Here is a 25961-nt window from a genome sequence, read left to right as displayed (position 1 = left end):
AAGACAGAGACTGTCAGTGGCTCTTTCCTTAATATTGACAGTACCAGTTTCCCTTGCGTGTTCTTGTGTTGTTCTGATATCTGGCTAAGGTCCTGAGAAAGGTGGTGCTACCATTCTTTAAGCCACCGAAACGCGCGTCGACCAATGCTGTTCAGATACTGCTATATGCAGTCATTTTAATTGATCCCGGAGACTGTGCAACCTTTTGTCTCCCACTTTCCGGATATATGTATTAGTCAATGTAGTATGAGTGTATATGAGGTTGAATGTTTGTGATGTAGGATATATGGATTTTTTTGCCTTGTTTTCTTACTCAGGGGTTACTGACCTAGAATGTTTTGTATTTAAAATTGATGTAACAATCATGCAATTTTGTCTGTATATGTCTACAACAATGGTTTCATATTTAAAAAAAAAGGAAAGGAAAGTAAAAAGAATTTGATAAAACAAAGATGCTAAATAAATAATGTTAATATTTATAAACAAAGTTTGCTTCTTGAATTTTGTTGTAGTTATTAGCCCATGCTGAATTTAATTTCAGATTTGCAAAAGAAATTTAGGTCACGAGGGAGTCATCTCAGATTGTATAGTTGTTTTCCCCTCTTCTCCCTGACCTTTAATTAACCTGTATAGAGGGGGTCCCCAATTTTTGCCTTTGACCCAGGTCGAGAGCATTGACTCGCCAGCGAGCCCATGCTGGGGAGACACCCACGGAGGGACCAGCATCGACAGAACCTGCAGCAAGGACCCCGGGGACGAGGCCTTCCATTGCCCTGCCCTGATTATGGTGCTCTCGCCCCTGCTGTGGCCACGACTGCTACCAGGGGGCCCAAATTAACGGTTGTCCCACCCCTCCTCTATGAGTGTTGGATTGTGGCTGGCTCTCCTGGCGCTATCAGAGACCCCTTGCCTCCTAGAGGCTGCCTGACTTCACTAACGGACCCCATTGATGCACCTGTGATGGTGGTGGTGGGCACTAAGAGGCTCCAATTGCGTGCCATGTCTACGAGGCGCCTTCTAACCTTCCGGTGCCTCTGAGAGTGGGGCGTCTGCGTAGCTCATTGCCCCAGTACACCTACTCGAACCTACCACTACTGACACTGGACTGGGGTGGCTCCTCTGCACGGGGCACTTCTGGCAGCTCACAGGGGAGCTGCAGGTGTGGGGCCTGATGTAAGTGGTGCCCTGTGCTGCTGTGCTTGAGTTAACTGTTTGGCATCTGGACTTGATCCGAAGCGGACATTTCATAAGGTGATATCTTCAGTAGAGACCTGGGTCTACATGCCTGTAACTGAGGTGAGAGGTGCACTACGCACATTTGGGGTGGAACTGGGCTTATGCTTCAGCCCTGGAGAGACTACATGTCTGGTGTTTTATCTTTGAGTGGGGGCCCTGAGCTGGGTTTCACCAGTAGCACTCACTATCACAGACACCATTGCTCCTACCTGCTACCCCATCCCTGCAAGATCTGCCTGCCGCTTTTCAATCGCCAGTATCATAATGGAGAAGCCCAGGGCACCTAGGAACCCGACTCAAGCGCCAAAGACCCAACACTGATGTCTGTTACCGCAGATCCCCCCGCAAATACTTTGCAGCACCTAAGTTAAACACTCTCTGCACACTCTGCGCAATTTAAGAAAATCTCACATGCCATCCTTGACACTAAGACCTAGTTGGAGGTGAAAATAGATGCTGTTTCCTCGGATGTGACCCTCCTAAGAAGGACCATCGTAAATAAGCAGATCCCTTAGATGATCTGCATCCAAGGGTGGAAGACGCAGAAGGGCACTCAAGGTGCAACAATATCTGGTTTCTGGGCTTTCCGGAATGTGCTGAGGGACCCAGTGCTGAGCTCTTCACTAAGACATGGCTGATGACTGCAGTCCTTGAAAATAAATTCCCGAAACTGTGTTCCGTGGAGAGGGCGCATCGCATCCCTGGTAGACCATGGCTGCCTGGAGTGCCTCCATGACCCCTCATTGTCCAACTACTCAACTATTGAGACCAGGACCTGATCCTTCAATACTTTCAGATGAAAGGCCCCTGGTGATATGAAAATGTAGTGATAACAGCCTATCTTGACTTCACGGCGAAGTACAGCGTCTGTAGAGCTCTTACACGAAGGTCAAGCAATGTCTCCAGGTGCTTCAATTCAAATACGCTTTACTTTTCCCTGCGAGGCTCAAGGTGATGGATGGAGAGACTTTTCACGTCTTTACGTCCCTGGAGGATGTATGGAGTTTACTCCTTGCAAAGGATTTGATCCCTGCGGGTGCTGATCTCCAGATGGAGGAGGCCTAGGTGATCCCACGTCCTAGGCGCAGGAGGGGCATACTTTTCCAGTCACGCCACACCTGGATTAAGGTGGCCAAGGAGCTCACCAGGGCAGTGGAGGTAGCCTCTCAACACAGCACAAACTCTTTCACCCTCCTGTAGGACAGAAGGGATTCGGACTCTGGCTCAGACATGCCTGTATCGAAGACCTTCATGGTCAGCAACAGTCACGGTCCGAACCTCACACAACGAGCTGCAAATGACTTGGTGTAACTACACTCACTGATGCATCAGGTAGAATATTGGGAATTGTCTCACGACTTTTCCTGCTTGCCATGTGAAATGATGACAACCGGCCGGACACTATGCTTAGAAGAATGGCCCCATCCCTCTGTCTCCATGGTGAGCATTGGTTTCACACCCCACATGGATTCCAATGTGGACTTGTTTACTATGTTCTTTTACCTTTGTGGTTTTTGTTTTCAAGATAGGACCAGGATATCTGAGTCTTCCTCCTTGGGTGGGAAATGGTTGCTTAGGCCTTTTGTTGTTTGATGTATTGTTTTAGCTTACTTGGAGTCGTCTAATGTGATCATAGGGCACCAACACACTATCACGAGGTACAGATGAACGCCAAGGGTGGGTCCTCCTAGAGTTGATGCATGCTGCTACAACATTATGTCACATATGAGTGCTGCACACAGCTCGCATCATTACCACACACCATGGGGACTAGCATTGATAACCGCATCCTACGCTATATTTTGAAGTGGAATGTATGTGGCATAGCTTCTCCTGCTAAGCAAAATTGTGTCCACTCATACCTTAAATGCTGTCAAATGCATTTTGCTATGCTGCAGGAGACCCACCTCACACTGACTGAGCTTCAAAAGCATCATGCAAAATGGAGGGGACAGGTCTATGGCATGACAGCATCGGCCTTTGCTCATGGAGTGCTTATTTGGGTTGCGGCAGGAATCCCATATGGTGTGGACCATCAAAGGGTGGACGGGGAGGTCGTTTTGTCATTATGGAGGGCCACCTTGATGGAGATCCCCTTACGTTGGTGGCGGTGTATGCCCCTAATGTTAACCAATTGGGCTTTCTGGACACGTTCACCTCTGTGCTTTTTTGGGATCCCCACTCCCCGACCTTGTAGGGGGAGGTGACCTTAACTGTGTGCCAGATATAGCCCGTGACAGATCTACCCCTCCTGGGTGCATAAAGTCATGTGTGTACGCATGACTCAACATTTCAGCAAATGGCTCACTCACCATTGTTTGCACGACATTTGGAGGCTTGGGCATCTGCTCAACTCTGAATTGTTATTTTATTCCACAGTTTATGACGTCCACCCTCATCTATATGTTTTTTGGGGTACTGCACAACTAAGCTCGAAAGTATTACCGTCATAATCCCTGCCACGTACCCTCTCGGTCATTGTCCACTACAGGTGGCCCTTCAGTGGGGTAGAAGCCAGCCCTGGATACCTACTTGGCAGCTGCAAACCAAAGCATTATCAGACCCTCCATTCCAGGAAGACTTCATGACGTGCATCAGCCAACACTTTGAACTGAACACAGGATCTACCGATATCTGGCTCTGGAATGGGACGTACATAAGGTGGTTGTGAGTGGCCACATGGGGAAGACACCGGCTATAACAGAACGAATTGTTGTCTCTTCAGCGAGCTCTGTGGCCTTTGGAAATGAAGGTTGCAAATCTTGTGGCACCAGCTGAACAACTTCATCGGATGTGCAGGTAATGCAATGAGGCGGATTTATGATTAGGAAAATATGATTATAAGCGTAGCATGGCTGCGCTTCATGCCCAAGGAGCCCACTCCGGGAAATCATTAGCATGGCTGGAGCAAGAAAACCAGCAGAGATCCCCGATAGGTGCATTTAGAATGGATGAGGTTGACCTGCGAACAACGTAGGTAGCCATCAATGATGCATGTCATGCCTATTACCAGTCCTTTTACAAGGCGGTGCTTACTCAATCACTGAAAAGCAGGCACAAGCTCCTGCAACACCTCTCACTAACCAAATTGCCCCCCTGCAGAGGGCCGAAATGGATGAACCTCTTCAAATGGAATAAATTAGAGCTGCCATCTCTGAAATTGGCTGGGATAAAACACCAGGCACAGGCGGGGCTCCCTCTGGAATATTATACCACCTTCTCGGCCCATCTTACACAACGCATACTGGCAATGTACACCGAGTCCAATTGGGCAGGCCAACTCCCAGACTCGTCACAGGAAGCTTTTATTGTTGTCCTGCCTATACCTGGACGGGACCCATTGGTTGGCTGATCCTAGAGACCTCTGTCATTACTCAATTTGGATTACAAAATTCTGGACAAATTACTTGCTGATAGGTTACTTCCCATAGCCAGTGAACGAGGAGCAGTCGGGGTATATACATGGGCGCAGCACGTTTCTCAACATCTGTTGATTGCTTCGCCTCATCCAGGACACCCCGACACTTACAATTGGGTGGCGGTCTCCTTGGACATGGAAAAACCATTTGGCACCTTGAGTTGGGACTTTTTGCACATAACTCTTGAGTATATGGGGTTCAGCCCAGACTACCTAGGGTAGATTTGTGCTGTATACAGACACCCGACAGGGCAAGTCCAGAAATGGCAGGTAATATCAGACAGCTTTATGATACAAAGGGGCACCATGCAAGGATTTCTTCTGTCACTGCTTATCTTTGCCCTTGAGGTGGAGCCCTTGGCTTGTTGGCTATGGCAACTAGCGCCCCACTGGTGAATGCCAGAATTGGATGCACCTCATATTATATAATGTTTTTGCGCTAAATATCCGGGTGTCCAGATCTACCACTCCGAGAAAGGACCTCAGGGAAAGTAACGTGGAGAGGGCAGTGAGATCTATCCGGCAGCCTCTGCCATTTTGGTTGTCACTACCCTCGCCCTCGTTGGGCCAGGCGGCAATTTCAAAGATGTTAGTGTTACCTTGATTGCTCTATTTTTTCATAGCACTTTCGATCATGTTTTCCCGGCAATTCTTTCTCAAGTTCCATGGTCTCCTCCTGGAATTGATATGGGCAACGGCAGGCAACAGGTCAATCAATCAATCAAAGCATTTATATAGCGCACTACTAACCCAGAGGGTCTCAAGGCACTGGGGGAGGGGGGTCCGCTACTGCTCGAACAGCCAGGTCTTGAGTTGCTTCCTGAAGGCGAGGTGGTCCTGGGTCAGGCGGAGGTGGGTCGGGAGGGAGTTCCATGTCTTGGCGGCGAGGTAGGAGAAGGACCGTCCCCCTGTGGTGGCTCTTCGGATGCGGGGGACGGTGGCGAGGGCGTGGCCGGTCGATCGAAGCTGGCGTTTGGGAGCGTAGAAGTTGAGGCGGCTGTTGAGGTATCCTGGGCCTTGGTTGTGTAGGGCTTTGTGTGCGTGGGTGAGGAGTCGGAAGGTGATTCTCTTGTTGACCGGGAGCCAGTGCAGGTCTCTCAGGTGTCCGGAGATGTGGCTGCGACGGGGGATGTCCAGGATGAGTCGTGCTGAGGCGTTCTGGATTCGCTGGAGTCTCTTCTGGAGTTTGGCGGTGGTTCCGGCGTAGAGGGAGTTGCCGTAGTCCAGACGGCTGGTGACGAGGGCCTGGGTGACCGTCTTCCTGGTCTCGGTGGGGATCCACCGGAAGATCTTACGTAGCATGCGCAGGATGTTGAAGCACGACGAGGAGACGGCGTTGACTTGTCTGGTCATGGAGAGGGAGGAGTCCAGGATGAAGCCCAGGTTGCGTGCGTGGTCTGTTGGTTTGGGTGCGCTGCCTAGGGCGGGGGGCCACACGGAGTCGTCCCAGGCGGAGGGTGAGGATCCCAGGATGAGGACTTCCGTCTTGTCCGAGTTCAGTTTCAGGCGGCTGTTCTTCATCCATTCGGCTACCTCTTTCATCCCTTCGTGAAGGTTGGCTGTGGCGGTGGCGGGGTCGTTGGTGAGGGAGAGAATCAGCTGGGTGTCGTCGGCGTAGGAGATGATGTTGAGGTTGTGCTGGCGTGCGATGTCTGCGAGGGGGCTCATGTAGACGTTGAAGAGGGTTGGACTGAGCGAGGAGCCTTGAGGAACGCCGCAGATGACTTCGGTGGCTTCAGATCTGAATGGGGGGAGGCGGACTCTCTGTGTTCTTCCGGCGAGGAAGGAGATGATCCACTCCAGTGCCTTCTCCTGGATTCCGACGTTGCTGAGTCGCTGCACTAGTGTACGGTGGCAGACAGTGTCGAAGGCCGCGGAGAGGTCTAGGAGGATGAGGGCTGCTGTTTCTCCGTTGTCAAGCAGTGTTCGGATGTCATCGGTGGCTGTGATCAGGGCGGTCTCGGTGCTGTGGTTGGCCCGGAAGCCAGACTGCGAGAGGTCGAGGGAACCGTTCGTCTCGAGGAAGGTGGCCAGCTGCTTGTTGACGGTCTTCTCGATTACTTTTGCAGGAAACGGGAGCAGCGAGATGGGGCGGTAGTTCTTGAGGTCGGTGGGGTCGGCTGATGGCTTCTTTAGTAGAGCACTGAGTTCGGCGTGCTTCCAGCTCTCCGGGAAGGTAGCGGTGTCGAAGGAGGTGTTGATGATGTCCCGCAGGTGGGGTGTGATGACAGCGTCGGCCTTGTTGAAGACGTGGTGAGGGCAGGGGTCGGTAGGAGATCCGGAGTGGATGGAGTTCATCGTGCGGACGGTGTCTTCGGTGCTGATCGGGGTCCAGGCGCGGAGGGTGGTGGTGAGGGGCGGTGCTTCGGTCGTGGCGTGCGTCGGTTGAGTGCTGAAGCTGTTGTGTATGTCCGCGATCTTGTTGTGGAAGTAGGAGGCGAGGGAGTTGCAGAGATCTTGCGAAGGGGTGATGTCGTTGTTTCCGGCGTTTGGGGTTGGAGAGCTCTTTAACGATGTTGAAGAGTTCCTTGCTGTTGTGTGCGTTGTTGTCCAGTCGTTCCTTGAATGCGCTTTTCTTGGTGGCGTGGATGAGTTGGTGGTGTTTTCGGGTGGCGAGCTTGAGGGCAGTCATGTTGTCCGGTGTTGGGTCTCTGCGCCATGTCCTCTCGAGGGCTCGGCAGTTCTTCTTGGAGCTCTTGAGTTCGTCGGTGAACCATGGGGCTTTCTTGCTACTGGGTCTGCTAGGCGGGGTCTTCAGAGGGGCGAGGTCGTCTGCGCAGTTGCTGATCCACTTCGCGAGGTTGGTGGCCGCCTGGCTTGGGTTTGTTGCGCTGGTGGGAGGGTTCATGCTCAGGGAGGTCGCGAGCTGGTCGGCTGTGATCTTGTTCCAGCTTCTGCGTGCAACCTGTTGCTGGTGGTGGTGGATCGTGGTCCTTCTGAAGCTGAAGTGGACGCAGCTGTGGTCCGTCCAGTGGAGTCCGGTGGCGTGGCTGAAGGCGATGTCCTTGCTGGATGAGAAGACGGGGTCGAGTGTGTGTCCAGCATAGTGGGTGGGGGTGGTGACCAGCTGTTTGAGTCCCAGGTTTGCGAGGTTGTCCAGCAGGGTGGTGGTGTTGCGGTCGTTGTTGTTCTCCAGGTGGAAGTTGAGGTCCCCGAGGAGGATGTAGTCAGCGGAGAGGAGGGCGTGCGGGCTGATGAAGTCGGCGATGTCTTCGCTGAATTGTGTGCGTGGTCCCGGGGGTCTGTAGATGAGGGTGCCTCTGAGGGTGGTCTTGGGGTTGATGTGGACCTGGAAGTGCAGGTGCTCGGCGGGTGCGAGGGTGTCGTTGGTGTTGGTCGTGATGCGGATGGTGTTCCTGTGGATGATGGCGATGCCTCCTCCGGTCTGGTTGATGCGGTCCCTTCGGATGATCTTGTAGCCGTCTGGGATGGCGATGGCGATGTTGGGCGCTGAAGAGGCGTTCATCCAGGTTTCCGTGAGGAAGGCGACGTCTGGTGAGGTTGTGTCGAGCAGGTTCCAGAGCTCGATGGCGTGTCTGTGGACGGAGCGGGTGTTGAGCAGGATGCATTTCAGGTGGCTGCTGCTGTTGCTCGTCTTGGTCTTGGTTGGTGCTGGAGTAGTGCTGGTCCGGATGCAGGTGAACTTGCAGGCGTTGCAGCAGAAGAGTCCGTGGGTGCGTCTCGGGGTGGCTCGGTAGCATCCTGGGATTCGGCCGGCGTTGAGTGCGTTGAGGGTGGTGGCGTCGTACGTCCGGTGGGTGGGCTGGGGTCTGCGGGGGCCAGGGGTCCTGGCGCTGGGCACAGGCCAGGCACGGACGGGCGCAGACCGGCTTACCTTTGGCGCACCTTCGGCGCTCAGTCGGCGCTCCCGCTGCGTGCGTCCGCTGCGCAGTCGCTCTGGGGGCGTCATAAGAAGGGGGACGAGAGGGCGGGTCAGCTGGGCGGCGGGAGCGGCTCGGCCAATGGGCCGGTGGTGGGCGGGGCCTGTGGCGAGCTGCAGCGGGAAACTGGCGAGCGGGCGGTTCTGCGGCAAGGCTGGCAGGCAGGAGCAGGAGGCGGCGGGAGGAGCAAGGGGGTGACCCGGCCTGGTGAGAGGCACAGCGGTCACTCCCGAGCACTCCTTGCTGTTCCCTTAAGAAGGGGGACGAGAGGGCGGGTCAGCTGGGTGGCGGGAGCGGCTCGGCCAATGGGCCGGTGGTGGACGGGGCCTGTAGCGAGCTGCGGCGGGAAACTGGCGAGCGGGCGGTTCTGCGGCAAGGCTGGCAGGCAGGACCAGGAGGCGGCAGGAGGAGCAAGGGGGTGACCCGGCCTGCTGAGAGGCGCAGCGGTCACTCACAGGTGGCCCTTGCTACTCTACAGCACCCTTTGCTTGAGGGCAGTTTTGACGTGCCCAACTTAGAATTATATTATAGCACAATTGCAGTGGCCGATGGACTGGTTACAGGCACCAAGTGCCCTGAACAGGCACCCATTTTCTGTCTTCTTGAACGCATGGATGTATGACCCAAGGTGCGACTGTAATAGGAGGGATCACTGACGAAATATCGAGAAGGAGAATATGGAATTGCCAAAATATCGAAGGAAAAATATAGAATGCCAAAATATCGAAGCCCTATCTCCAAACAGGTAAGTACAAAAATATAGAATCCAAAATATCGTTGCAAAAAATATAGTTAGTCACAATATCGAATTATTTTAAATGTCTTAAAATAAATGTAAAATTAATTAAATAAAACATATAATTAACTGAAACATACTTAAAAATACTTAAATAACTTTCAAATTAATAAATAATTAATGTAAGTAAAAAAATAATAATAATACATATATATTAACGTAATATTAATTTTAAAAATGCAATATTTTTTGCGTAGGATAGCGGGCGGGTAAAATTTACTATTACCACTCCAGAGAGTGCAACAGTAGGGAAAGCGTTGGATAGCGGGAGGGTAAAAATTAGTATTCCCACTCCAGACAGTGCAATAAGGGAAAGCATTGGATAGCGTAGGGGTAAAAATTACTATTCCCACTCCAAAGAGTGCAACAGTAGGGAAAGCGTTGGATAGAGTAGGGCTAAAAATTACTATTCCCACTCCAGAGAGTGCAACAGTAGGAAAAGCATTGGATAGCGTAGGGGTAAAAATTACTATTCCCACTCCAGAGAGTGCAACAGTAGGGAAAGCGTTGGATACCGGGAGGGCAAAATTTACTATTCCCACTCCAGTGAGTGCAACAGTAGGGAAAACGTCAGATGGCGTAGGGGTAAAAATTACTATTCCCACTCCAAAGAGTGCAACAGTAGGGAAAGCGTTGGATAGCGTAGGGGTAAAAATTACTATTCCCACTCCAGAGAGTGCAACAGTAGAGAAAGCGTTGGATAGCGTAGGGGTAAACATTACTATTCCCACTCCAAAGAGTGCAACAGTAGGGAAAGCGTTGGATAGCGTAGGGGTAAAAATTACCATTCCCACTCCAGTGAGTGCAACTGTAGGGTAACGTTGGATAGCGTAGGGGTAAAAATTACTATTCCCACTCCAGAGAGTGCAACAGTAGGGAAAGCGTTGGATAGCGGGAGGGTAAAAATTACTATTCCCACTCCAAAGAGTGCAACAGTATGGAAAGCGTAGGGGTAAAAATTACTATTCCCACTCCAAAGAGTGCAACAGTAGGGAAAGCGTTGGATAGCGTAGGGGTAAAAATTACTATTCCCACTCCAGAGAGTGCAACAGTAGGGAAAGCGTTGGATAGCGGGAGGGTAAAATTTACTATTCCCACTCCAGTGAGTGCAACTGTAGGGTAAGCGTTGGATACCGTAGGGGTAAAAATTATTATTCCCACTCCAGTGAGTGCAATAGTAGGGAAAGCGTTGGATAGCGTAGGGGTAAAAATTACTATTCCCACTCCAGTGAGTGCAATAGTAGGGAAAATGATAATTTAATATTTTATTACCAATAAATAAATTATTAATACCCCCAAAAAATATTAAAATTCATTACCAATCACACAATACTTAATAATTAATTTATTATAAATACCAATATTTTTTTTATTAATAACCTATTAATAATTAATTAACAACCAATTAATTTTCAATACCAAAAATTAATAAACTAAATTAATACCAATTAATAATTAATTAAGAATAAATTAATTAGCAATATACAAAAATTATTTCAATGATTAATTATTTACAATTAAATTAATTCCCACCATATTCTCCTATAAACCCACAACCCGCTACAAATAATAAATTAATACAATTAACATAATTATCAATTAAACAATTAATACAAATTAATTACCAATTAATACAAATTATTTACCAATTAATAATTAATCAACAACCAATTAATTTTCAATACCAATTAATAATTACCTAATAACAATTAAATTACTTCCCACCCTATTCCCCTATAAACCAACAACCCGCTACAGAAGTAAAACACAAAATTAAATTAAAATTAATTATTAATTCCTAAAAATTATTATTTAATGTACTATAATTAAATTACTTCCCACCCTAATCCCCTATAAACCCACAACCCACTACGGAATTAAATTACACAACAATTAAATAACATAAAATTCATTACTTTAAAAATATTCAAACATACATTCCAAAATGTATACATACTTTTAACACATATACTAACACTTAAAACACTATAAAAAAATTCGATATTCTTAACAACTATATTATGAATGTCGATATTACTTACTTCTATATTATTTAAATCGATATTTTATTTCTTACCTGATTTTCGATATTCTTCACCACTATATTTTGGCAATTCGATATTCTGTCCATTCTATATTAAAAACTCGATATTCTGTCCTGTCGATATTTTTAATTCGATATTATGTCTGTTTACCAATAGGAGACCCGCCAGATGCTTGTGTCTCAGCTATTATGGTGTCATTTTGTGAATGGAAAGGGGTGTCGTATTTCGTGTTTCCCTGCCAAGCAGTTGTGGCGCTTGCCAAAATTACACAGGGAAGTGCACAGAATTGACACAGACCCTTGGACGGAGGCAGGAATAACCCAACTGGATGATCTAACCTATGTTGGTAAGTTCATGACATTCCAGGAAGTTAGGGACACTTATGGCATAGGGGCTGGCCCCTAAAGAGGTGTGGTGCAGTGGACAGGCCACCTGACTCCAGAACACTGGGGCTCACGGTTCGATCCCCGGCACCGGCAGCAGGTTACCCCAGCACCATGTGACTCTGGGCAATAGCTGGTTTAATCTTCCAGATGGCCCACAGCGCCTTGACACCCTCAGGTAATTGTTCGTGCTTAACAAATACTGGATTTCATTCAAGGATTTCATATTTGATGCACCATACTATAGAGCGCGTAATGCAAGCCACTTGGTATAATGGAGATGCGGAATCTACCCTGTTACCCACATTCATACGATTTTATCACACGGATCCACACATCATGCCATTACTCTACACTTCCCTCAATTTTGGGATAAGCGGCAGGAGCGAGGGACAGTTGGAACAGGGTCCTTCCACAACTGCTCTCGGATAAGACCTGGTTGTGATCAGTCCCAATAGGGAAACTCGTATATATAACCTCATAGTACTATATCTGGTGTTCCCAGCTGATAAGGTGTGGCACAAAGTTTAAAAATCAGTACACCAAGCTGTTCAGTTGGAGTTTTACTATGACCATTCAATATCTTTCGGATGTCTCCCTCACGTAGACCCAGAAATTTAATAGTTCCAATTGATCCAGCAGAAAGAGCTTTCACCCAACGTTCCTATTCCTTCAATTGTCTTATAATCTTGATATAGAATATGTCCCATCTCGTAGTGTCTGTCCCTTTCGATTTCGGACCAATTGAAACTATTAAATTCCCGGGGCTATTTGAGAGAGACGTTCAAAGATATTGAATTGTCATAGGATAACTCCGGCTGAACAGCAGGGTGAACCAATTTTTAAACTTTGTGTCAGACCTTATCAGGTGGGAACACCAGATATAATACAATGAGGTTATATATATGAGTTTCCCTATTAGGGCTGAACACAGCCGGAAACTGTTGGGATAATTACGATTTCGATCTTACCATAAACATTTAAGGAACCTACTGAAACATCTTGAAGAGAGAAATTAACAATAGTGTTGTCCTGAGAAAGGTGGTATGATCCTGACTTGCACCACCGAAACGCGTTGACGCCTATAGTTATGGTTAAATTTGAGGAACAATGTGTTGCATATAGACAATGAAATAATGCAAGGATTTCAATTGATTTCTTCAAATTAACCGTTTTTAATGGCATAAGTATATGTCTGTTATTTTGTCTCTATTGTATAATTGTGATCGTTTTAATTTTGTTGAAAAAGTATTTTCTCATGTAATGTTTTTAATCATTTAATTGTGACTTTGTATACATATATGATCAATGGCTTTTCTGATACAATATGAAATATTGACCAATAAGTAATTACATTTTATGGTTTTGGTTTCCCTTTCAAGACTGTGGGGTGGAATCTTTGAATGCCGTGTGGTGTGTGAGTTGAACATTGAAATATAGGTTCTCCAAGAGTTATTGTTTTATAGTTTATTACAACCCTGCCTCTCGGAATAGAGGGGTCATTCTCGTTTTTCCGACGTAGGCAGTAGAAGTATACAGGAGAAAGCAGCACAGGCAGGAAGGCACATGAGTGCAAGCGCATCACGGAGGCGGGTGGGGGAGCAGCACACAACCAAGAGAGAGCAGTGTGGAGAGGGGAAGAGAATCACACTAGGGAAACAGCTGCAAACACATGCAGTCTTGGATAGTGCTTAAACAAAAAGAAAATAGACGTACCTGAAAAATCAAGCAGTATAAGGACACAGTAATTCGTCCATGCTCCAGGCGAGGGTTACACACAAGAAGCGGAAGGAAATCACACAAATGAAATAAAAGCAAGCAAATGAGAGTGACAGGAAGCCAAAGAATGGTAAGAAATGTCCCGGCTCTAAGCCCGGTGTAAGCTCAAAATGTGTCTTGCAACAGACAGTACATATTCTGCCATGTAAGTGAGACCTAAAAAGGGTGTGGGTGAAGGATTTTCTCCACCAGGAACACAGTTTTGCGTCTCTGATTCTCTGTTTCTCATATTTCCGAGCAGTGAATGATCTAAAATTTGATTTCACTCGCAACTATGGTCTCTAAGCTCACCACCTGAGTTGTACTTTTGCTTCAGGGGCAGTGACTGCTCAGCTAAGTCCTGCCATGAAGATCCTGTTGCATGTTCCACTCCTTCCATTTCTAGCTCCAGGGTCACTATATTTTTTAGGTCTCGCCTGACCCAGCGCATGCGCTGGTCTGGCGAGACTTTTTGTGAGGGCTCAAAAAAGTGCTACCACTGTAGCCTAGAGCTACAGTGCATGTGCGCGGGCGTGCGCGCCTCACTTTCGCGGCCGCTTTGATGTTTGATCGTGATTGCGATCGCTTTCACTTTCGCGGCCGCTTTGATGTTCTCCGTGAGCCAGGTTTTTTTTCTCCTGTTTATTACTTCTATGTAGTAATGATGGCACCCCTGCGCCGCCATTACTACAGAGCAGTAATAAACAGAAACAAGCATTGGCATAGCCAATAGGTCTCACTTTTGGGACTTTATAAGTATTTAGTTATGCAACTGTTGCATGCCTAAACACTTATAAGGTCACAAAAGCAAGACCTATTGGCTATGCCAATGCTCGTTTTCTATGTCCTCTGCCTCTAAACAGGGCTTTAAGGATGTAAGTGTGCTGTTCTGTATACTTCAGGTTTAGCAGCTTTTGCAGTGCACTCAACAGGTCAGTTATAACGAAAATAATCTCCTGTGTAGTCCAGTGTCATGGCTCAACATAATCTGGTAATAGTGAAAATCACAATGTGAATGAACCAAGGACCAGCAGCCTTTAATCTGCAAAGTTACCATTAGTGTGTCTGATTCTTTAATAATTAAATCCGATCTACTGATTGTGCGGAAACTGAAAGGCTAATTTACCACATTTTTTAATAGCTCTTTTGGTGTATAGCCTGTCCAAAATCCCACCAAAGCTGCTGCTAAGGTCCACATTTGCGGCGACAGGTCTAGTCACTGGATACAGTGATGTATTTATTACCAAAAGTGCAATTTGCAGACGTGGGTTTACCTTAGTCTTCTGCGGGTGGTGTCGTCCAAGGTGGCCAGCAGCCTGTCTCTTTCCACTGCGTTCTTCTGGCTGGGTCTGACTCAGCAAGAAGTGATATGCAGAGTTCTGTGAAAAGCAGCTGTGGAGTAGTTCTCAATGCCACCTGAAAATGCAAGGACAGTTTTTCAGCCAGGATGTGAATGAGCAAGCAGACACACTGCCACTGACATTTTTTGAGTACATCCTGGGCGACATTTTCTGTAAAGACTGAATGCCTATGAACTGGGGTCTGGAATCCTCACTTCTGTAATAAAACTACCATTGTGGGGTTTTCTGTATCTTCGATGAATTACTGAAACTTGGCAGGCATTCCTTAAGCTTCACATTCTTCATCCTCCTCTACCAACAATCTGACCAGGGCAATTTCACGTGGGGCCCTTACTTGGCTCTAAGGTGTCAAGGAACAGTCTACAAATCTTTATGAGCTTGCTTTCTATCTGCTGGCTTTTTCTGTTTTGGGCTGTCCAGCTTGAGTTTGTCCCTTGCAAAGAAGAGCATCCCTTGGGCCATATTCTCAAGGAGCTATCGCTGAGTTGTCGGCACCATAACGCAGTCAATTTTGCAATAAACTTACCTCCCCATTCACAAACTGGTGCAAACAGCCCATATCACAACTTTTCCGGCGATAGCAGCCGCAAAATATATCACCGAACAGAAATGAACACACATTTCGGCTCCCCTCGGGACAATTTGTGGGTCACAGCCTGCAAGACAAAAACCATGATGAGAAGGTGTGTCCTGCGCACATCAAGGTACAGAGAGAGAGCGAAGAAGAGAGAGAGAAAGAGAGGGATAGATGGACAGAGAGGGGGAACGTGAGAAAGACGGACAGAGAGGGGGAGAGAGAGATAGACAGACAGAGAGGGGGAGAGGGAGAGAGACGGACAGAGAGGGGGAGAGAGAGATAGACGGACAGAGAGGGGGAGAGAGAGGTAGACAGACAGAGAGGGGGAGAGAGAGATAGACGGACAGAGAGGGGAAGATAGAGACAGAGAAAAGAAGAGAGGGACAGGGAGAAAGAGTGCAGGCACTGCGCACCCAGGCCACACTCTTCTCCTGCTGCCACCGGTGTGTCTCCAACCACGTGCCGGTATGTAGTGCAGTCCACCAGGTCCCACATCTGAGACAGACCTGTCATCTGAAACAGGGTCCAGATACCTGAATGGCAAAGTACATGCAATTGCACACGACATAATCGCCTGTCGGCCCCTGCGCACCCAGGCAGATGGACCCCAGCCCCTCCCGCTGCCCAGCGGTGCATGCCAGCCCCTGCGCACCCAGGCAGATGCACCCCAGCCCCTCCCACCGCCCAGTGGTACATGCCCACCCCTGCGCATGCAGGCCACACTGCTCACCTTCCGCCACCGGTGTGTAGAAAAGATGTACAAATGTGTGTGTCGCTGTTGGTGCGACAGCGCCACACGGACGACAATCGGCAATGTTTCACCCTGTGACCCAAGTCCAACGACATGAGCCTCATGGACGTAAGAGAAATTCACTAACCCCACATTGATCCACACAACCACACTTGAAAGATCATAGAGATGACACATCTGTGTGATTCGGAATGTTTAATGCACATTCAGTGGGGTGTTGCATCTGGAGCAGTACCGTCGTTCTTGTCTCACAGTCAGGACTCTAGCGATATCAGCCATGGTTTGTTGGAGAGCATGGAGCGGACTGTGGGTGTCCATTAGGGACTGCGAGTGGTCCCGGATGGAACTTAGACACCTACGTATGGCATCTAGTTTGTCTGCCATGCGGTCGAAGCCCACCCTCACCTGTTCAGCCAGCTGCTCCTGGCATCCCAACACACGGCGTTGGAAGGCCATGTGTTCTTCGTGAGGGTCCTGGGCGGCAGCTGTGGTGGTGGGTGCTGCCTGCAGTGTGGTCTGTGCAGGGGTGGGTTCTCCTCGTTGCAGCTAGCCTGCCCTGCTCCTGGAGGTGTGCTGCTGAGACTGTCAATGAACTCTCGGAGGGCGTCGGAGTCAAAGGTGTCGTGGTCCTCTTCGTCATCAGAGAAGAGAGGTTGGGACTGCTCTGCAGAAGGTGGTGATTGTCCCTCTGCAATGTGAAGGGGAGATGCAGTTTAACAATGTGTCCACATGTGTGTTGTAGCATTGTACATGTTTACATAGAGACTGCATGACTGTGTACATCGTGGTTGTTTCGGGGGGCTACCCATTTGCTGTGGGACAGTGGACATTCCAACAACATCACTCTCGTGTGTTTGTACTTGTACATTTTCAACTAACATTTCCCTGCAATGTCACTTGTGATTGGCCAGTGTCTACATCCAGTCGGCACCAGTTGTGTACTCTGTTCTGTGGTGAACGTGTTGCGGTTTGTGCCACTTCGTTATCAATGTTGATGTGCTGTGCACGTGATGCGTGTGTGCCGCATTTTGGGGGAGTCACCCCTGCAGCTCTGATTTGGCTGCCCCTTATCCCTTACATGCGGTGTGCCTCTGACTTCTGTGCTCATACAGTGCTGGATGTTGCATACTTGGGTACATAGTTCTCTTTGTTGGATTTTGGGTCTGGGGCATGATTTGTCCGCAGCTGTGCCCTACTTACTTGCGCATGTGTGCCATTGTGTCCATCTCCCCCGTCCACCCAGTCCCTGGTCGTTACCCACCCTGGTGCTGTTGTGTCCGGTTCTGTTGAGCAGTGTCCAGTCCCCCAACTCCGGCCACCGTCTCCCCACTGATGACTCTGGACACCAATTCCTCCATGTCGTCCAGCTCTTCCTGTGGCGCAGGACTGCCACCTCCAGTCTGCATTGCTGCCTTCCGGTTGTTGTCGAGTTTCAGCTTGGTTTTGCGCTTGACGTCATTCCAGCGCCTCTTGACTTCGTCCATTGTCCTCTTCAGCACTCTGACTGCATTCACCTTGTCCACGATGGCCTGCCATAGTCTATTTTTTTACGCCAATGACACAGTGGAGGTGACGAACAGTTGTTGATGTGTGTTCAACCACCTACGTTATCAGGATCCTGTTCCCCTGCGGACTAAAGCGCTTCTTCCTACTCTTTTTGTCCTTGCCCTTCCCTGACCCCGAGGGCTCAGGCTGGTCTTCTGGGGTGCTTGTGGGGTTCTGGTTCTCCACCGCACTTCCTCCTGCAACATCCATTGTGCTTAGCCGTTGTTTGGCATTTGTTTGTCAGTTTTTACCTACTTTTATGGTGATTTTTGTATTGCGATTGGCCTCATCGCAGCTTTTTAGGCATTCGTGTTTCGCATTTTTGCGGTGTGGCGTTGTTTTTAAAGCGGCCATTTGGTGCATTATCTGGTGACTATCGCATGGTACCGCCATGTTGTGAATTCTTGGTTGACACGGCGTAAAATTCCCGCGATCCACTGCGATGTTGTAGGTTGCGTTAAGTAACTTTTGCGATGGTTATCACAAGTTCTTGATAATATGCCCCCCTATTTACTGTATCCTTCCGAGTGCTCCCTTTTGGTAAACAGGCCTTAACATCTTGTTCTTACCTTGTCACATTTGATCTGCATTCAAAGGTAGAGCTCAAAAGTCAGGCTCTGTCTTCTGAGGAAGCTAGGTGTTTACTTTTCTTTCCCTGACTTAAAAGTGAGAGGATTTATGTGACACAACAAAGTTTAAATGTCTGTATTGAAGAGTGCTGACATTTTAAAATATATCAGAATTAGGAAAGCACAAACAAAGTCAATTTTTTGTAATTCTGGAGTGTGGTGGAAACAAACTTTTGAATACAATCAAAACAAATCAGTACACTAGGTGATGACATTCCCACACATTAGCGTTTTTGTACTGTATACTTGTATACTTTTATCAGTAAAACTGTATGTCTGTGCAAATGTAATTGTTCATTTGAACGGAAAATGTATTGTCTTTAATGGCAGTACGCTACCACACCATGCATCCTCCACTTTACTCTACTCCACTGTACTCTACACCCCTCTATGCTACTGCACTCTACTCTGCAAAACTCTACTCTAGGCCACTCCACTGTATACCACTCTGAACAGCTCAAATCTACACCACAGCATTCTACACCACTCTACTCTCCACTGCAATCTACACTAATGCACTCTAGACCACTCTACTAAAAACAATGCACTCTTCACCTCTGCATTCTACACCACTGCAGTCTATGGCACTATACTCTACTCTGCAACACTCTACATCATTCCACTTTATGCCGCTCTACTCTAAACTATTGCACTCTATGTCACTGCACTCTATGCCACTCTGTTCTACACTACAACACTCCACACTATGCCAGTACACTCTATGACAGTCTGCTCTGCAACATTTCACTCTCCGCCACTGAACTCTATGCCACTCCACTCTGAACCACTGCACTCTATTCCACTGCACTCTGCTATGCACCACTCCCCTCTATGCCACTCTACTACACTCCACACCAATGCACTCAACACCACTACACTCTGTGCCACGCTACTGTGTATCACTCTACACCACTGTACTCTGCTGTACTCCACTCAACGACACTGCACTCTACAACACTGCACTCTATGACACTTCACTCTACAGCACACTACTCTGCACCACTCTAGGCCATTGCCCTCTACTCTGCACCACTGCACTCTATGCCACTGTACTTTATGCCACTGTATTTTTCAACCCTGGACTCCACTCAACTCTACTCTACTGTACACCACTGCACTCTATGCCAATGCATTCAACGCCACGGCACTCTAGGCCACTCAAGTCTATTCTGCACCACTCTATGCCACTGTATTCAACAACGCTGTGACACTCCACTCTATGACACTTTATGCCACATTTAGCCACTCTACTCTATGCCACAAACTTTAGCCGTGGGGATGACAAACTGGCATACAATAAGGCTAAAACACATTGGCAAAGCCAATAGCTCTTGCATAGGCTTTGCCAATGCTTGTTTCATCTGCTATCCCAGCAGGTATCCGCACATTTAGTACCTGCCCCGGTTTCAGAAACGGTCACCAGAGTACAGAGGGAAGCGTGTTTTTATATGTTTCAAGGCAGAACTGGTTAGCAGCTCTCATCAGAAAGCAGTTTAATTAACAAGCATTTTGGAGGCAAGGCCCCGCAGGAATAATATCTGTATTTCTGGCATCAGGGAAACCACCAACATGGAGCGTCCTGATATGATCATTGAGAAACTCCTCTCTGATATTTTAGACTGTAAAGTTTCTCCTCTACTTTCGCAGTGCAACATGCTCACCACAGCCTTGGCCCTCGGCCACCCCAGGGGGTTCCTCCGCTCTTCCTTTTGGCTCAACTTCTTAACAACAGGAACAGAGACACAGTCCTTCGCATTTACTGGGAGCTGGGCTCTCTGCAACACTGGGGTGCATCCCTTTTGCTCTACCCGGACCTCACTGCTACTGTCCAGGAGGCCTGCCGAAGGCTCAGTGATGTTAAGAACTCTCTCCACAAGCTAGGCATTAAGTATGCTATACTCTACCCTGCCCGACTGAGTGTAGTGATCGATGGGAGGCCTCACATTTTTGGCGCTTCAGAGGAGGCGGTCGCATTCTGCAAGCATTTGCCTTCCTGATCCTCATTCTCTGGCAGGCCACACCTGAGCACAGTGGAACTCCGGCTCCCTCGCAGCAGTCTACTGAACTGGCCAGTGGTGCCAGATTTCTCCCTTGAGAGTGGGCTGTATATGCACGAGTATGGATTGTCCTGGCCACCATGCTTCGCTCATCAATTTCTCCTTTTTCTTCTTGTAGCCATATTAAAGTTGTCTGTATGCGGTTGATTCTCTTTCTTTTTTCCAGGTATGCTTTTAGCAACAGGCCACACCATGCTGTAATGTCCCCTCTCCCCCATGGTGACCACCATCTTAACCTTGGTGGGATTGTTTCATTTTTTTGCTTCTCAATCTTGGAACTCACTGGATGAATTTGTATCTAATGTCAGTGGGGATTTGGAGTAAGGGGGCTCTCTTTTTGCTTCCTCTTCAGTTTTCTGTTTGTTTGTTCCTCATTGCACATCATGCACACTATTCCACATCACACAACATGGCATTTTACTCTGAACGTCAGATCTCGCTATGTCCTCGTACACAGTGCCCAGGAAGGAGATAGAAGTCATCTTCATCAATTGGAACATACGTGGCAGCAACAACCCACATAAAGGCAAGCAAGTGTTGTTTTATCTGTCTCAGCCTGGGGCTAAAATATCCTTTCTTCAGGAAACACATTTCTCACTCACTGGCTCCCATTCCTATGTGAGGGCCTGGGGAAGACACCATTATTTCTCCTGTCACAGCTCTTACTCCCGTGGGGTATGTATCCTAATACATAAAAGTATCAGACTCTCTCTTCATAAATGCCACTCAGACCCTATTGGTAGATATTTGTTCCTACAGGGAACTTTAGCTGACAAACGAATTATTGGACAATATATATGCTCCGAATACTGACGATCCAGACTTATCTCAGGAGCTATGGACTTACATAGGACAGGCTGATGCCAACTTCGAGATTCTGGGTGGGGATCTTAACATGGTACACTGCCCCAACATTGACCCCCCCAGCAATCAGCCGAGCAGTAAGCTCCGATCACAGGAGGTACTCCAACATATCAAAGACACTTATGCCCTGCAGGATATCTGGCACTCCAGTCACCCATCCACACCTGGTTATACCTTTTACTTTGCCCCTTACAATGTAGTTAGATTAGTGGCTTATTTCCACTGATACTTCACTCTAGGCCGGGCTTCGGAGGTCAAACTCTTGCCATGGACTCTCTCCGCCCATAGTCCTGTCTCACTCTTCCTGCAGGTCCCAAATGGATGCGGATCAGAACGCACCTGGAGGTTCCATGGCGAGGCCCTTCATGATCCTGTCTTCCATAGTGAGTTACATGACTCCATCGTATAATATTTTACATTAAACTTGGGCACCATCTCAACGCAGGCAACCTTATGGGAGGCCTTTAAATAATGTATTAGTGGAGTGTGTATATCTAAGCATGTGAGTATCCTTTGCGATATCAGTTCCCAAATCCAATGGATTGAAATGGACCTCTGAGACACTGACCTGGCTGTCTCTCAAGGCAAAGACCCCAAATTGCATCATTGCTCGGTTTTGCTGACTGAATTCTATGATCTGGCAGATAGGGAGCTTGTTTACCTGGGGAAGCACCCTAGGGCTTGACGCTATGGTGAAGGAGAGTGGCCGGGCCGCACCCTTGTGGGACTACTCCGTCCTAACCGCTTGAATTGCTATGTCACTGATCTGCACACAGCATCTGGGACCTGTGTGTTTGGTGGCGAGGATGTTCTGGAAGAGCCCTAATGCTTTTATGAGCGCCTCTATACATCCTGCATGCCCAACTACATGCCAGAAATCTCTTCGTATTTGGAGAAGATCGCAATTGTGTGGCTCACCGATGGCTGGAGACAATTTCTTAGCAAGATGAAATCTTGTGGAGGTGGTCACCCAGGTGATTGACGCCTTAGAATGGGCCAAGGCCCCTGGCCTTGACAGCAGGCGAGGGTGTTTTACAAGGCTTTCAAACAGTAACATGTCCCTCATCTCTTAGAGTTATATGCTGAATCATTTGAAGGAGGCATGCTATCACCCACATTATGCCAAGCAGTTCTCACTCTTGTCTTGAAGCCAGGCAAACACCCCCATTCATCCACCTCATATCGCCCCTTATCTCTTTCTAATATGGATAACAAGATTTTGGAAAAAACCCTTGCTACCAGATTATCTCTGCTGATGGAGCAGATAATATCTCCTGCCCAATCCTGCTTTGTCCCCCACAGGTCTACCTCCCTTAATGCACACACTATTTTCGTGGTCCTAAACAGGATCTCCCCCACAACACCTGCTGTTGTTGCCTTGTTGGATGCTCAAAAGACATTTGACTTCTTGGGTGGCCGTTCCTAAAAGCTTTCCTGGCCAAACTGTGACTCCCCATCATGTTTATCTCCATGGTTATGCTTTTGTATTCTAGTCACATGGCGGGCTTACGAGTCAACAGCTTGCTAATGGAGTCGTTCCTCATAACGAGAGGGACCAGGCAGGGCTTCCCCCTCTCTCTCCTCATCTTCGCAATGATCCCCTTGGTCCCTAATTTGCAGGACAGCCATATGCATGGGGCCTCCAGCTCACTCATGGTCCCCTCCATTATTTCTCTGTAAGCAGGAAATATTTTACTCTTTGTCCGTCATTCAACTGATAACCTTTCCCCACTAATGCAGGGAATAAAGTGCTTTGGTGACCTCTCTGACCTCCAGAGCGAATCTATCTCCTCATCCCGCAGTGTTTTACCCCGCAGGGAATCACAACGCGGTCGTTACAACGACCGCATTGTGATTCCGCATACCATTACTCCGCAAGTCGGAACAACGACTTGCAGAGGGGGGCGCTGGATGTTGGAATAGTATAATTTACTATTCCAACTCCAGTCTGTGCGGACACTAGGGAAGGTGTTCGATTTTAAATCCAACACCTCCCCCCCCCCTCCGCAAGTCGTTGTTCCGACTTGCGGAGTAATGGTATGCGGAATCACAACGCGGTCGTTGTAACGACCGAGTTGTGATTCCCTGCGGGGACAAAGATTCACGGTAAACGTTGTTTACCCTCCAGATCAACTCGACTAAATCTGACCTCTTTCTCTTTACAGAGTCGTCCCACTCCATTTCTGCAGGCTGTCCTGTAACCTGGGCCATGGACAGCACCAAATACCTTGCCATTCATCTCCATAGAGACCAGATACTACAGCTTAACTATGATCCTGCTATCGACACCCTTACAACTCAAGTGGAGCTTTGGATTAAACTTCCTCTATTTATTGCGGGACAAGTAGCAATAATAAAAATGTTGGTGCTTCCACGTTTCTTGTATTTTTTCTTGAATATCCCTATCCCACTCACACATAATTATTTTAGCACTCTACTTAGTCTTTTCATATGCCTCATCTGGGCTCGGAGCCAACCCCAAATTCGCTGGGAAACCCTTACTCTCCCCCAAAACCACGGTGGGTTCGGGGTCCCTGACTTCCACCTCTATTACCTTGCAGCTTAATGCCATTATGCATATTGTTGGTATCACCAGATGCCCGAATCCCATATATTAGACCTGAGGGAGACCACCTGATGAAATTTCCTCACTCTTTAGTTTTACCAAACAGCCTACCAGTTGACCCCAGGGACATCCAAACTATGTCCACGACTTGCTGGTCCTGGCGGAGACTCCGAAGAACACTTGGTGGTGGTCCCCTTTACTCCTCTGCTCTCCCTCTACCAAACAATCCCTGGCTGCCCCTCACATGTGAAAAGTTAGTACAGCGCACTCTCCATCATCATGGCCTTTATACCATGGGTGATATCTTTCCTAATGGCCATGTTCTGACACACGCCGACAACGCCCGCTTTCAGAATGGCTCATACATGGACCATTTTGTGCTACAACGACTAAATAATACACTACCCTCTCTTCTTCCCTCCTGTCTCTTAGCTACTGGTGACTCTCACCCTCTGACGCTCGTCATCTTGGATACTGATAGAGATCGGTTGGTCTCCCGGTTATACCAACTCTGCATTACTATGAAGCCTGACACTACTCATGCCCGAGAGGCCGGGGGAAGACTTGGGCTCGCCCCTTACAGACAAAATTTGGTCATATTGCTGCTCACAGACCCAACCTATTTCAGTCAATCACCAACATAAACTATTACATTTTAAATGTCTTCATTGTGTATGCCTCTCCCCCTCCAACATAGCAAGATTTGACCCCACACGATCTGACAGTTGTCCTAAATGTTCAACACCAAGTGCTAATTTTCTACATCTAATATAGACTTGTCCAAAGATACGCCTGTACTGGACGTTTATCGTCACCCACATCTTAGCGGTCACACTGGACCCTCTTTTAGCACTTTTGGGCAACACCGTTGACATTCCTAAGTCTCAGCGCTGACTTGTGCCGATGGCACCCCTGCTGGCCAAGCGTGAGGTGGGATTGCATTAGGGCAGCGATCGGGTCCCTACCGCTGCAGCTTGGCTTAAAAGTATGATGTATTGTGATGGCATCAGGGAAGACCATGCGCTGCTACAACCCCACACCTCTCGCTCTAAAGAGTTTTGGCAACCTTTGCTGGACTATCTTCTCTCTCTTGAACCTGATACTTCAGAATGACCGCGCCTTACGCCTCAATTCCTTCTTTGTCCCTTTCTCCTCTCATTGTACAACATGTTCTCCACTTATGTCATGGTCCTGTTCCTTCATTTGCATACATGCACTGTGAGTATGTTATTCTGCTCATGACTATGTCATGTTCATGATAGTACTCACAATTCTTTACCATATCTCAATTGTGCGCCTGTGCGTAATGCTATTTCTCCTGTTATGTATGAAAGCCAATACATACATTTAAAAAAAACTAACAAGCATGATGCTGGGTTTAAAAGTTTAATTTAATTTATTACCGTGCCTCTAGTATTTTTGCGAATTCCTGGTTTTTAGTCATCAAGGGCCTCATGTAGGAAGCCAAATACCGGTCGGTAACGGCCGAAATTCGGTAAATATCCCGTTACCGACCGGTATTTAGGCATTTGCTATGTAGGGGGCTGATTTCTGGATTCGGTATTTACCGAATCGGAAATTAAGAAATCGGTAAAATACCGATTCGGTAAATACCGAATCCTGAAATCAGATGTAGGGAGCACTTGAAAGAGTGACAATTAGTAATAGAAATTCGTTATTTACCACCAAATACAGGTTGGTGATAAATAACGAATACCTTGCAAAAAGCAATATTTTGCTGATTTAAGAGTGCCATGTGGCAGACATACATGCCCTTAGGGCATGTATATGCGCCACATGTGCACACATGCAAGATTCAGGGGTGCAACAGGGTGTCAATGTGACACCCTGCCACCTTTGTATATGCTCCCCCCATTACCGAATCGGTATTTACCGAATCGGTAATCAGGCATACCTTCCCATTGATTCCTATGGGCCTCCAGGCCCATAGGAATCAATGGGAAGGTATGCCTCATTACCGAATCGGTAAATACCGATTCATAATTTCCGAATTTTTCCGATTCGGTAAACTTTACCGAATCATTACCTACATCACATTTACCGATTCATAAATACCGAATCGGTAAAATTCGG

This window comes from Triturus cristatus, chromosome 1_2, assembly GCF_964204655.1.
Source record: "Triturus cristatus chromosome 1_2, aTriCri1.1, whole genome shotgun sequence".
NCBI classification, from domain to species: Eukaryota; Metazoa; Chordata; class Amphibia; order Caudata; family Salamandridae; genus Triturus; species Triturus cristatus.
Note: the sequence above shows the minus strand (reverse complement) of the source record.